Source organism: Dromaius novaehollandiae, chromosome Z, assembly GCF_036370855.1.
Source record: "Dromaius novaehollandiae isolate bDroNov1 chromosome Z, bDroNov1.hap1, whole genome shotgun sequence".
NCBI lineage: Eukaryota > Metazoa > Chordata > Aves > Casuariiformes > Dromaiidae > Dromaius > Dromaius novaehollandiae.
This window is the reverse complement of record NC_088132.1, coordinates 25,728,921-25,743,593: the sequence shown is the minus strand read 5'-3', so window position 1 is coordinate 25,743,593 and position 14,673 is coordinate 25,728,921.

Sequence of the window (14,673 nt, the reverse complement as noted above, 5' to 3'; positions counted from 1 at the left end):
TTATCATATGAATAGCAAGAAAATTACTTAGAAGCTAAGCTATAGGCAAATGTATTTTTTTAAATTAAATCAACCCTTCAAAAATTGCCAGCATTTGAAAAAAAGATAGATTCTAAAGGAACTTGACTGCTAAAGACAATATATTTCTGACACTGCCCTGCACTGCCCTGCTCCGTTACTCACAATCCCAAGCAGTCTTTGAGTTGCTGGACAACTGCAGCCACACTGATCATCTTCCAGGGAATCCAGCAGAGCCAAAAAGATGATTTGTACATGTTATTATCTTGGTCCAAAATACGCCACACAACACTAATTCCTGATGACTAGGTACGAAGTTCATTATACAAAGCTTAAGAATCTTCTGTTACTTTGTGAAACTTCTTGCTCTTAGGTGGGCTAATGAAAACCTCTTTAGCCCTGGTGATGGGAGATAAAGATACGTACTTGTCAAAGTAACTGGCGTTCCTGACCAGGAACTGAAGGCTTAGTACTGGAGTTATATGAAATGTGTCTTGAGGCATAGCACAGAAAGACATAAAAAGTCTGTTGTGGGTCACTTCCACTTGCATCTGGTCACCAAGAATGGATTATTACAACTATTTTTACATCTATATGTGTTAAGTTAACAGCTTTCACGGGGCTATTTTCTCTGTCTAAGTATCCACATTATTCTCAAGGAGCAAAGAGTTGCTAAATTAGAATATTTCAAGTGTCTCCTAGGAAATTTAAATAGTATTTGTTAACCAGACACAATGACCCCATTTCCCCCCATCCCTTCAGCATTCATTGGCCTCAATAAAAAGTACATGGTCATTTATAGACTCCCAGTGGCTCTGTTTGAACTTTGGAGTGCTGCTCATACCCTTGGTCCAAGTATGTGCTCCACTTCCATCTTGCCACCATGTCAGGATGAAACCTGGATTTCGTACAGTCTAGCTCTCCCTCCTGTCCTCGATGTTCCTGGGGAAGAAACCATGACAGATGAACTAGAAGGAAGATATTCTGCTTTATGGCCAAGTTCCCAGTCTGGACAATCAGGAAAACAAGTCTCTGAGATGCACGAAGAAGTGTACCTGCAGAGTGTGGGCTGCCATGAAGATACACTGAGCTCTGGTGAAGCACAGTTCCTTTAAAGTGAAGTTATGGTGACTGACTCTGACTAAAGCATAAAATCTGTTGGGCCTGCTTACAGAAAATTATGTCTGAACACAGATTTTAAAGTAATCTTTTAGCTTTGTAAAGTTAACTTTGAAGATTTACTACTACACTGTATTTTGATGTTGCTGAGGTAAGGAGAACAGAAGAAGTCATATGTACCCATGCCACTTGGAGGGAACACTCAACTAGGTCTCCCTAAAAATGCTGTCCATTTTCAAATGACACTTCTTTGCACATTTTAATATTCTACCTTGTTTACAATATAAGTAATTCCCCATCACACTCTACGTAATTCAAATGTAACATTCACATATATTAATATTTCAGTAAAATGGCTTTGAAATGAGGAAGACACTCTAAAATTTTGTGAAAAAAATAAGTGCTAGTCTTCTGTAAGTCTTTTGCATAAAATTATGAATAGGAATTACCTTTAATTACATTATTTAACATTAATAACTTTCTACCGATGAACAATTCAGATGAAGCGATCAAGGAATAAAGACTAGATGTGAAAAAGGTTTAGGCAGAATTGGAGTTTAGGCGGGATTAAGTATTTTACGTAAAGCAATTACTGGATAAAGAAACCAAACTAGTATTTGAACAGGGGTCTTGTTTAACCCACTGAAAGTCATGTTTACTTTTGTGGTTACTACATGGTCTAACATCTCTTTATTTATTTACCACATACTGGAACAATTTAAGCAGAAGGTGCAAGGATACATTCCTCCCCGCCTCTTTCCCCTAGCCCTCACAAAAGTATCCCAGGTGTAACTCTTCAGTGAGGCGATCTTCAACAGTTCAAATCATCTTGACCATAAGAAAAAAAAAATCAGTATACTACATAGAGCCACTAAGTTTTTGAAGCAAACAAAGAACCCCAGCTAGTAATACTGTAAAAGAAAATTGCTAGCTGCTCACTTTTTGAGAGAAGAGAGACGTGAGTCTCTTTTCAGAGCAGTTTTTGTCCTGTGGATTTTGCATGGCCGGACGTCCTCCCAGGAGCAAGGGGCCTGGTCCCCATGGTGGGGTGCATATCAACCAAACTTCTGCTCTCTTCACCCCTCCGGGGAGGCCACCTGCACTGCCTAGACTTTTTGACTGTTTTTCAGACTGTTTTGGAGCCCACTTTGAGTCACCTGGTTTCCCCAAGGAAAATAAAGAAGAGCCTTACGGGTTTTCAGACTGCAGTCTAGGAGACCCAGTGCCCCGGAGAAATGCTTTTCAATATTTAGTATCGTAATTGCCTTTCTGGGTTTTGTCCTGAAACCTTTTCATTTATGGAGGTCTGGCTTTAGTCGTGGACAAACTTGTGAATGAATTCTCAATTTCCTGTAGCTGTTTTTACCCTGTTTCCAATATTTCATGGTCATTATGGGGACCTGACAACAGAGGACTATATACATTTCCCTGGCCTCACTGAGGCTTGGAGTAGGCCTTAAGCATTGAAATGTCTCACTGGACATCTTGAAAATTTCCATCACATATTTACCCCATCAGCAAGCTTGGGTAGTGTCCCAAGACTAATTTTTAAAGCATCTCTTAACACCAGCATTTTTATTCCTCAATTTAAATAGTAAATAATAATTATAATGTTGTCAGGAAATTGCTGCTCCCTTAAGTCTTAAAGGAAGTTGGTAGTCAGAATCTGTTTTCTAATTCAGTGCACTTCATTTGTGATTATTGTATGCAATTATTTTTTTTAACAATTTCTTACCAAATCCCATAAGGTAATGATTAAAACTTGAAAGCTTTAAAAGAGAAAATAACTGCTAAAGGAAAATATAGAACAGTTTAGCCAAGTGCTTTGGGCTCTGACTGCCTCATTCTCCCCCTCCCTGTCTTCCCTTGAGTCTTCCTCCTCAAAGCCTGTTCTTCCTCCAGACCAAAACTATTCCTGTCAGACTGTCTTACAAAGAAAAGCCTTATCCAAGACAGGGGGGGTGTTCTAGTTCAAAAATATGAATATCATCTGTATGCATATTGCACAGAGGTTTTACACTTTTAGTTGCAATGTCATCAAAAAATTGGTAGAAATCACTATAGCATTGCTAAAATCATGAGAGTAAAACTGTCATTGGCTTCCATGGGTGCAGGTCTTTAGCCAATAGGCCTGATTTGACACACACTCTTATAACAGAGTAGCTCTGCTGAATTTTGTTATAATATGCACATGAGAAGTTATTTTAATGCATAAATGTTTACAAGATGGGGGGCCTGAATTTCAAGTGCTGAAGTTCAAAGAAAATATGATTAACAAAGAACCCATTCCCATGAGCTGCATATCAGTTTCTACAAAGTACTGGGTATCCTCAACTCTCATTAACTTCAATAGAAGTTGAAGGCAAGTGACATGAAGCAAGATCAGGTCTCTAAATTCCAACTAATATACATTTCTTTCTGACAGCAACTAAAAGGTCTGATACAGTCTATTCAGCTCAGGACTCCTCTGAAGCCCAGTTCTGTTTTTGTCTCTTTACAAACAACAGTCTCATTTATTTCAAAGATCTGTTAAAATATAATTATTTCATAATGATACACAGTGTGTAAGAATCATTCTAAAGTTATTTTTCACTGACTGAGATAAAACGGACCCCAAAGGCATTATTAGAAAGCTCATAATTTTCATATTCTAGCCCCTACCCATAGTTTTCATACATTTGAGTGAAGGGGAAAAAATGTAAATATATGTACATATGTGTATACATGTGTATGCATGTTTGTGTGTGTGTTTGTATTTAGATATATAGAGATATACTTTTTGTCTTATCTCAAATAAATTGACATATGTTTATACATATACATAACAGACCTCCCATTACCAAGGGTTCTACACTAACATGTTAGCAATAGTTTCAAGTATCTAATACTTATCAATTTCTTAATTTCTTCAAATTATGAGGGCTGGCAAAAGAGGTTACCTAGGCTGGATTCAGATTCTCAAAGATCTATCCACTTCAGTTTCAGGTCATTTTCAGAATCGGAGTGGGCCTATTTTCTATATCTAATTTGTATGCAAACAAAATCCTATGGGAACAGCTGAACTCAGAAAAAATCAGTTCCAAATTGCAGAAATTATCCTTATTATCATTATTATTGCTGTCATTTACACACCCATCAATGTGTAATCGGGAAGTACTTTAAATGGTTGAAAATGTGAGAAAATGACATTAACCAAATAGGATAATCAAATACTAACTGTCTCAATCCCCACACACATGCCCACACATACTCGTGCACACACACACACAGCGTGACTTTGAAAGAAAGAAAACAGAAGAGAAATGATCACAGTACTAAATTCCAGAAATTACTGCTACTGGAAATCTAGGGACAAGAGATGTACTCATTGCTATTGGTTTAAAAGTTACCAGATTCAACCTTAAATAGACATCTGGTAGGAGGTAATTCCAAAGATGAAGGACCCAGTAAAGATACAGCGCTGCTCTTGCCAGTGCACAGAGACAAAAAGCACTGCTGAGGGATGGAGATGGTGTGCTGATGGTACAACCCAAGTCAAACATGGGTCTTGACCATGCTTTATAAACTATATCGAAAACTATGAATCACCCCACAGGGAACTGACAGCTTTTGTAAAATGCTGAAATGCTGTCACTGCTTCACCTCAGGAGCAATCATTCAATTTCTGGATTAGACAAAGTTTTCTGATACCATCTGAGTGTAGCTCCCCAGCAGGAACATTTTAGAGAAGTCTTCCAGAGAGGTAACTAAGCACAAGATAACCCTATTTCTATTTCTTACAAAAAGTGGGTTATCTCTTGGCCATCGCATATCCTAAGAAAAAGTTATTTGAATGCTTACACAGTTTGGGTATCTATATGTAATAATGAACTAAGTTCAACCCCCCCCCATACTTCTTTTGTCAGTAGATCTCATATTCATTATATCCTCATTACAGACCTCTGAACCAACTTGCTTTTTATCCAGAAAAATTATTTTCTTGATATATCAAGCACAAAGATTACACGTGAGACAAGGCAGAGGAGAAAGGTAGTATACCAGTAATGTGGTCTACATTTCATTCAGTTAGAAGGTAGCTTTACTCAAACTGTAGACACAGTGCAGAGTAGACCAGAGCCCTCTCAAAAGGGTTGGATAGGAAAATAAATTGCTCAACCCAGGCCAATGGCACACGTCTGAAAAATAATCAGAAACGATCCGACTCTTTTATTTTTTTCCTAACTTTAAACAGATTTTCTCTGGCATTTTTCAGTAAATTTTAATGCTATCCTTTCTGAGACATGCTCTGTTCTGTACCAAAACAATATTATTAGCCTTAATCAAGAATGAATATGAATGTGCAGACAAGGAAGATGAGAAAAGTCATCAGACTATAAACCATTGTTTTGGGACATAGATAGGACCTTCCCCACCATATGATACTCCCTTGCACACAAGACCTACGTGACAGCCTTTCCTGGACACAGGCACCAGCCAGGAAACCCGTGGGTAGACTGCTTGCCTCACCCTGTAAGTGGCCTGAAATCTTATATTCACTGAAAAATGAAAAGTACTTGTAGATTTGCTAGTTTTATCTAGCTAGAAGAGGTGACAACTCCAGTGAAAAGTCTGTGGTACAGCAAGTAGGTATCTTTAGACTTTATCTGTAGACTTTAGGTACCCTCACTGTCCTTGCTAACAGTCTGAAGATACATCTTCATCCTACCCATTGAGGAACAGCCTAGTGGGGAGCCCATATGCTTGTTCATTCGCATTTGCTCAGTGATGTGGCAATGATATCTATGTCTAAGTCCTGCTCTGTTCTTTTAAGCTGTGAAATAACTACATTCAGGAGGTCCATTCTGTACCAAATTTGTATGTTGTGTATTTGTTTTTAAAGTCAGATGACACAGCCCCTAAATGTAGCCTTAAAGTCGCACTCTCTGACTTTATTTGGACATCATTTCATAACATAAACTTTTAACTCTTTTTCTTAAATGTTAATGAAGTCTGTGGTCAGACATTTATAAGTAAATTTCAGGGTCCGGAGTAAGTAATCTTCTGTGTTTGAAATTATTCTTGCAGGACATGTAACATTTTATTTTAATTGATGGTTGAGATTTATGAAAATGGCAGTTTAAATAGGACAGCCTGGAGCCTGTGTCTGGATCCAGGGATTTGAAAGCTGAATCACACTGAAAAATTCCCACTGTGTTTTGCGTGTTTTGAGGAGAAGGGTGAACTTTGTTACTAGACATGAAATCATTTATTTTTGGCACAATTTTGGTAAACAGGAGTTATTGTAAAGAAATTCCCTAGCTGCCTTGTGTATTTCCCATCTATCACTAACGGTGGTTAAGTTGACTGCTTATGAATTTCTTTGTTGGCCCAGAGGGGTTTGTGCCAGCAGGGAACACTTGAGGAACAAGACAAGCTTCTCCTCTCACTTGCAGCAGCATCCCTGGAGGCCTGTGTGTTACAACACCTTCCTCTAGACGTGAAAGAGATGGAGAAGCGCTCCTTCAGCTTTGTAGCCAGAGACCCCTGTGGGCATAATTTGGGCTATAATTAGCAGTCGCAGTGTTCAATCTCCATTACAATTCCCGTTTATATTTATGGTCTTCTCTGACTTTTTGGATTCACTTTTGCTAAGTTGTTTTCTTTCTTCTTCTGCACTTTGTATTTAATTTTGCTTGTGTTGCACAAGAGACCCTAAGAAACATCCTAGATTTGAACTTAAATTTTCTCCACTTGAATTTGCATTTATGACACCTATTCCAGCTCTGACAAAGTGTTAAATGAGATCTGTAGAGATAATGCTGGCATTCCGGAGCAAATTCAAACCTGATTACGTGGATGTAATTGAGGGCATAATTTTGTCCTTAGGACTATATTCTTCCTGCAGTTCCCTATGATTTTAATAGGATTATAGGTGTAAATTGAGGAAAAATAAATTCATACTAACCATATACATTTTAAAGAGAAATAAAATGTTTTGTTTTCCAATGTTTAGTTTTAAAATAAAGGTCTAAAATTTTTCTCTTTGATTCTTTGCTCTCTACTTTTTAATCTCATTCATAATTTTTTAAATGCCATAAATATTGGAATTGGATATATGTCTCTATAGTATTCATCAGGAAAAAAGTTAACAAGTTTAAAAGTGGAAGGGAAAAGATGGGAAAGATTTCTGAGACACAGTTCTGTGCCAAGAAGATTAAATAAAACTAAAGAGAGAATGCAACATTTTTTAAAACTGGGGTCAGTATTAAAAGCCACTTTTAAAGCTCTTTTAGAACATTCTACTTTAAGAAATTTTCTATTTTAAGAGAAGAATATTGTGCTGCAAAGCCCAGGCTCAATTAAAATGATTTTTTTTTGGCTTTTCTGTGAAACTCTATTTAATCTCTGTGGCACTGTGCTGACCTGCATAGAGAAAGATGGCAAAGCTACCTCTTAGCTTCAACGTCTATTCCTGTAACACAGCCTCAGCAGTCAGTTTCTAACAGTTCTTGTGACAGAAAGACCTCTTACAGAATGATTATCATTTAATAGCCAAAATAGGAAAGAAGAAACGACATCCGCTCAGTCCAAACCCCATCATAGTAACTCTGAGTGATCCCTACACTGGTGTCCTCAGTATTGGAAAGAAGGACTTTTAGAGGAAAATAAACCTGAAAAATACTTTTATTATGCCAGAGAAATTAGTATCAAAACAAAACAAAACAAAGCACACATTCCAGTCCCAGTAAAATCCTGTACAAGACTGTCCTGTTCTAGCTGACATTATCGCCAAGGTTTGTGTATAATTAATAGCTTTCTGCACCAAATCTGGTTTTACTGGCATTTGCAGTGAAATTACTGTTGAATTAATTCCAAGAATATTGGAAGTGGACCGGCTACCAAAAATTATGGTTTCTATTTGAGTAAATTTGTGCTAGTTTAGCTATTCTGTAGTTAGTGCCAAGTCATCTGAAAGTCGTCTATAGGACTCAGGACTGGAAGGAATCTCCTGGGCAATTCAACTATGTTTCTTGCTATTGCAAACAGGCATGTCTTGTAAGCTTTTTCATTTTTCTTTTAAAAGTGATTAAAGTCTTCAGTCTACACTGTTTTAAAGATAATACTGTTCTAACACTCACTGGTCTGCATGTTAGGTTGCAAACTTTCTTCTGCTCTCCTGAACAAACTCATAGCCAGCCAGGCTCATAGCCAGCCAGCCAGCCAACCTAGGCCCTGCTATATTAGTCTCCTCTCAGATGAGACATCCCCATTCCCTTGATCTTTAAGTGTCCCTCCCCATAGTTACAGTGAAGTTGTCATTTTAGTACTACCAGAATGAGCATTATTCACAGTATTTTGGATAGTCTCATCAGCTCCGTGTGTTGTTATGTTATAAATTTTCATATCTTCACAGAGAGTACATTACCCAAATCGTCCTAAGATCATATTTTCCTTCTTAGCAGGGATAGCATATTGAGGGTTCACAGTCAGCCTGCAACTGACCACAGCTGTTGTTTTCAGCAGATGGGATCCCAATTTATTGTAGAAATATTAGTAGCTAAAAGCATTACTTTGTACCTACTACTATAGATATTAATGCCATCTATCCTGTCGGCTCTGGTACTCAAGCTAATCTTAACTTTCCTATGTGCTGGCCTTCTCCTGTATGGACTGCGCAATCAGTCGACTGCATTAGCACATTTTCACTTTGCTTCTACTTCAGTTATAGTAGCTCTGGTTTTCAGATCATCAGTTCCATTTGCCATCCTGCCTTTTTTTTGCTATTCTCAATGCTGTCATGTTTACCGAAAATGGAGCCAGCAGTTCTGCTCAGTTTTGAGGTTATATCTTTAATCTCTGCCACACCCCCAACTACATAGTACCATCTTTTCCTTGTTTTCATCTGCCTGAAAAATATGTTGGTTTTGCCTTACTATCATTTTCAGAACATCATTCAGTTCCACTTCAGGCAATTCTTTCCTACAGTTCTTGAATTTAAAGGCAGGACTTTCTTTCCTTCTCTTTTCCACCTACGCCTTTATGTTGGCTCTTTTCTTATGACAAATATCTCTTTAAATGATTAGTCATCTAATGAAATCAAGAATCATTTTCTACACTTTTTTTTTCTTGCTTGGGAGACAAATTCCAACACAAATTATTTTGTAGTTAACCTAACTTTACCTAAAATCCTTAATTTATTAGTTCTGTTGGCCTCACAGTCTCCTTTAATTTATCCAAGCTCACACTTTTGAGATTCGTAACCATAGTAATAGTTCAATGTTTTATTTGTCCCTGAATTTTAATTGAACTGAATAAACATATCTGATTTCACTTTCAGTGCTGAATAAAGTAGACTTCTGATATGTATGAGGGAACTGCTATGTGCAGTAGAATCCATGCATCATGGATGCCCCAGATATACTCGACATGCAGGTAGAACTCAGATTGAACCTACACTGAGATTAAGGGTCTCATAAACTTGTACATGTACTGTGTAGTCCACCTTTATCTGTGCAGAAAGTCCACATTCTGGACCGGTCAACTAATTGCACAGATAATGTAGTAAGTGGAAGGATCAAAGGGGGTCCAAGTCTCCAGGATGCCATGCATTCTTCTTCCTGTTCAGTGAACCATATCCATCCTGGAGGGATCTGATTTGCTGCCACACAATGTGTCACTTGGGGCAAAAAATTCCTTTGGGTTTATTTAAAATTTCCAGTCAACCAAAAATGCAGTCAAAGTCCACCTTCCAAAATCAAAAGCCCATTCCCCTCATCCTCTTCCCCTCAGAGCAGAAGGGTTGACAACAGCAGCTCATGATGACTTGACCCAAAACTGTGGCCACTGAAAGCAGGAAGCTTGGCAAGTGTTAAGCAGCGAAGTCTCTATCCAGCTCACAGTATGTAGGCTCCAAAAAACTCAACAAGCCACAGCCCATGCATAGATCCTTCAAGCTACAGTCTACCACATACCCACTCGGCAATCAACAGACAAAAGAAAACAAAACAAAACAGAAGAAAACACTTGATTTGAAAAAACTCCCAGCAGATACTGTTGGTTTCTTAATCACTAGGCTCAAGCAATCAAAATATTTTTTAAAAAAAGAGAAAATAAATTGTTAAAAGAAAATAGACAAATAGAATGGAAAGTAAAAACAGATAAATAAAACCAGTAAAAATAAAATCTCTGTAGAAAGAATTTACTAGGGGACTTTCTTGAAATAACTAGTAAAAGGCATTGTAAAACTTCCTCCCACATTTCATTAAAATTTTGTAACATAAACTTTGGAAAATTAGGAAGTGAAGAAATAGTAATGTGTACTGGGAATAAAAATATTTTAAATGTGAATTTATCATGAGAACTAAAGTTGGGAACTCCTTTTCCTGGGAAGAGCAGCATTTATTGGCCACAACTGAGTTCAGCTACCAGCTACCCAGCTTATTGGGCTATGCTGTTTGAGACAAAAGAATTTCTTAATTGAATTGAAAGACTCTGTGATTATCACTTTATGCCCCAAAGCATTGGATTTAACTTACGATATGCCAGTTAAAACTGTCATCAAAATATAAAATTGGTCACAATGCTAATTTCTTTTTTTTATCTTCCACAATATTTAACTTGATGACCTCCTGCAGCAGTGAGTTCCTCTTTGAATTATTCCAACTGTGCGTTGGGGAAGTTTTGGGAAGTTTGGGAAGTTTTTCTGAGTATAACCCCGTAGCCCCCATACCAGTTCCTGTTAACTTCTCAGGCTTCCAAATGTAGCCCCACCTAAAACATGTAGCAAAAAAAGTGTTCAAAGCCCATCTAAGATAGCTGGTGTTACATTTATGATCATTTACCCCACTCTCCTCAACTGGTAGCATCCTAGTTAACAATACTGTTCTCTCTGTATTATCTTTGCTGCTTATGAAATCTTATTTGAGGCTTATATTTCTGGAATAAAAGAGGGTGATCACACATCATCAGAAAAATAGGTAGTGCACAGATTAATAGGTAAAGCGCTTGACTTTCACCTCTAAGGTAAAAATTGTTAACACTAACCAAAGAATAGATCATGAATGAAATGAATGGTGGTGTCTGATCAGCCAGCGGTCAATAAGATGTTTGAAAACAATCCATTCCCATTTGAACAATTCAGTCTAACAGGAAATTTCTTTTTTAGTGAAGCTAAAAATGGGGCTGGCAGTTGTTAAAAATATTACCTAAGATATTGGACCTGACTGGTCAGGCTATTTATTGATGAGAACAAAATCTGGCAGCCTGCAATCTCAACAGCCTTCCTGAGAAAGCAAGAATACTATCTCATCCTGTAATTTTAAGATAGCACTCTCAGACTATCCAACCCAAGGTGATTCACAGTCCAAAAGGGATCAAACACAAACTGCAGATCCCATGGCTATCACATCAGCTGACACGGTAAAGGTACAGAAAAATTAGGCATCAATTAGGAAAACAAGGATATCAGGAATAGAAAATTAGGGTACAAATAAATAAATAATCTCTCACCTTCAGCAGAACATGCAACAAAATTGTTTTAAAACATGGAAGAGGGCAGTTGAATTTGGAAATTTAAAGAGCTTCAAAAGATGTAACCTCAAAACCTTTGAGTATTCTGGAAATAGAATGTAAATAGCACAGAAGAAACTATAAGTACTGAGTCTTGAAGCCTAGAGGTAAAACATGATCCTTTGGTAATACAGGAGCGCTAAATTCTTTTGGCACACAGACAACAGCACTCCTGAATTTATATCATATATCCCAGCATGAATCATAACAGAAAGCTCAATACACAGTATTATGGATCCAAACAATCAGAGATAAACCTTTTACAATATACCATAGATTTATATTAAAAGGAATATACATGTCCTGCATAAGCGGTTTAGAAAAAGTAAACCGTTGTACTTTTCCTACATTTTCACAGTAGTATCATTCCTGTACAGGAGGGAACCAGCCTACACCTGCAGGCAGATGAACTAAATAAATTAATAGGTCTTTTCAAGCACTAATCTTCTGGCCAAATTCAGCCCTGGTGTCAAGAGTAGTAAGTCATTCATTGAATATAAAATGATCATAAAGAACTACAAGGGGAAAATCAGTGTTGAGAAACTTACAATTGTTTGGCATTAATGGATGCAGAAAAACACATCACAAAGTAACACAAATCAAGGAAAGCATAGGGACTGCTAGCGAGGAAAGCAATTAACAAGATCACACAAAATAAGCTCCCCTCTCCCCAAGTTGAGCTTATTCCCGAACCATTCATAACTTTTAGGGCTTCTGTCGTAATGGCAAAACTCTAAGGAAATTCAATAGCTAAATAGCTGCCAGGCTAAATTTGGTGCTTTCAAAATGTAAAATCAAATAATTTTTTGGTTTTGCACACCCACTGAATACTGAGTTGGCACATATACAACAGAAAGGACAAAGAACGTCACATAAAAGCATCATGAAACAAAGCAAAAGGACAAATTTTGGCTGTTGCCTTTGACAAGTTTAGTGGTTTCCCTCTGCACAGGGTGACCTTTATGGACTCCTGAGACTCCCAGTGCTGTTTCAGTCTCAGCTCTTCAAAGGCATGGTGGCATGGTAGCTATCTAGAAAAGAATTGCTCTTCATGGACACAAAGAAATTATATCTGGGAAAAGGTTCAATCTGTTACAGTAAGTTACATCTGCCATTCCTCTGCTAGCACATAATTGTAGCCCACAGTATCCTGTATCCTACCAGAGATATGACAGATGAAATTTACACATTAAATAGCAAAAAAAGCAGTAGCAATTCTATTGAAAGAAAACAACATAATTTATAGGTGGAAGAACTATGTGTTAGAGCTGATTGAAATTCGATGTCAACATTTTTTTTGACTGAAAGTGGGCTTTCGACTGTGCAGAACTTCTGTTTTCAACTCTATTTATTTTTGGCTGATTTTGTGTTTGCATTCATGGAAAAAAATCACTTTATACATGAAAAATATTTCAGCCATTGGCATCCAGAAACCAAAATGTTTAGGAAACCAATAAAAAACTACTATAAAAAATTTCAAGAGAACTGAGATTGGAAACTGTTCCCATTGAACATTCCTCTAAAAATACTCTAAATACTCTAAAGTATTACCATGACGATTTTAGCATTGCATATAAAAGTACATGAACATAGTTTTCATAATGAATCCAAGTGAGACTAAGTTTCTGGTTCCCTTTACCATACTAGATTGCAATTCATTATGTCCCACAACAGCCAAAGAGCAGCACAGGTAAAATGCTTAGAAACTAGAAGGACTTTACTGACCGGGGTACACTGAGTTTTAAAGGCTTGATCAAATTAATCTAGGGGTTTTCTGAGGCACGATGAAAGGCAAATTCCTGATATCAATGCCTGGAGATGACTCTCATGCCTCTAATGCACAATTTCTTGGGAGAATTGGAAAGATAAGTGATTGGAATTGCTAAGAGACATGAAACACTACATTTTTTCCCCTTATCTCACATCCAGAAAAAGTTCACCATTTTTTAGAGGGGGAAAAAAAAAGAATAAACATATCTAGGATAGATATTAGTATATAAAAATTTAAATGCAAATATTTAAATTTTGCAACTTTATAAATATTGAAAACAAAGTCTTACAACAGGAAAATATTGAACACTTTGCTAAACCACTCTCCCTGGATGACAGTTGAGCACATACCTGTAAGTAATAAGAAGAGGTTAGGATAGCAATATTTATACGTTGTGATGTCAATGGCAATCTTAAAGAAGAAAATGATGACTAGCTGGCCTCTAGCTTTAATATTGTTTTTCCTTACTACATAAAGATATCATAAGTAAATGTCAGTTGGAAACCAGCCAACTAATTCTTCTCGTAGCCAATTATATGGGGATCCATAAACCTGAACTACACCAAGCACCAAAAATGTATGCAATCCTGAAGCTTTCTTAGCGTCGTCTTAGTGCTATATATATGTCCATGTATCTCCATCTTTGCTTTTCAGACTCTAGAAGGGTCCTGGAAAAGTAAGTTCGCACATCCCTACTAAGCATCAAATGATCCCATTAATTGATACACTAACATTTCAGACCAAAGGCTTAATATGTCATTCCTGGGATAGATTTCTGTCAGCATATCCAAGCTGAATATCCACTCACAGGAAAGGAAGAAATAAAGGAGGGGAAAAAAAGAAAATTAAAAGTTCAGTCATTTCATGTCAGCCTGTCTCTGCAATCATTGACCTTAATGGAGAATCATGCCTCCAATTATTTTGATAAATCTACTTTACCTTTATAGAATTATAACCATAGCAACATTATCTCTCCATAACAGGGAAGAATTTCCATTTTCATGCCTATAAGGGTAAGGGACGGTGACAAAATAGTGAGAAGGGCTAGTTTTGCTCTGCTTTGATCTTGCGCAGTCTACCAGACATACAGGGATGCAAACAGTGAAGCATTATCATCAGGGCTGCATTCAGAATTAAAATCACTGAACTTGTTGAAACCGTGGGCCATACTCAGGATAATTACACTAACAATTTAATTGCACAGCAAAGTATATGGG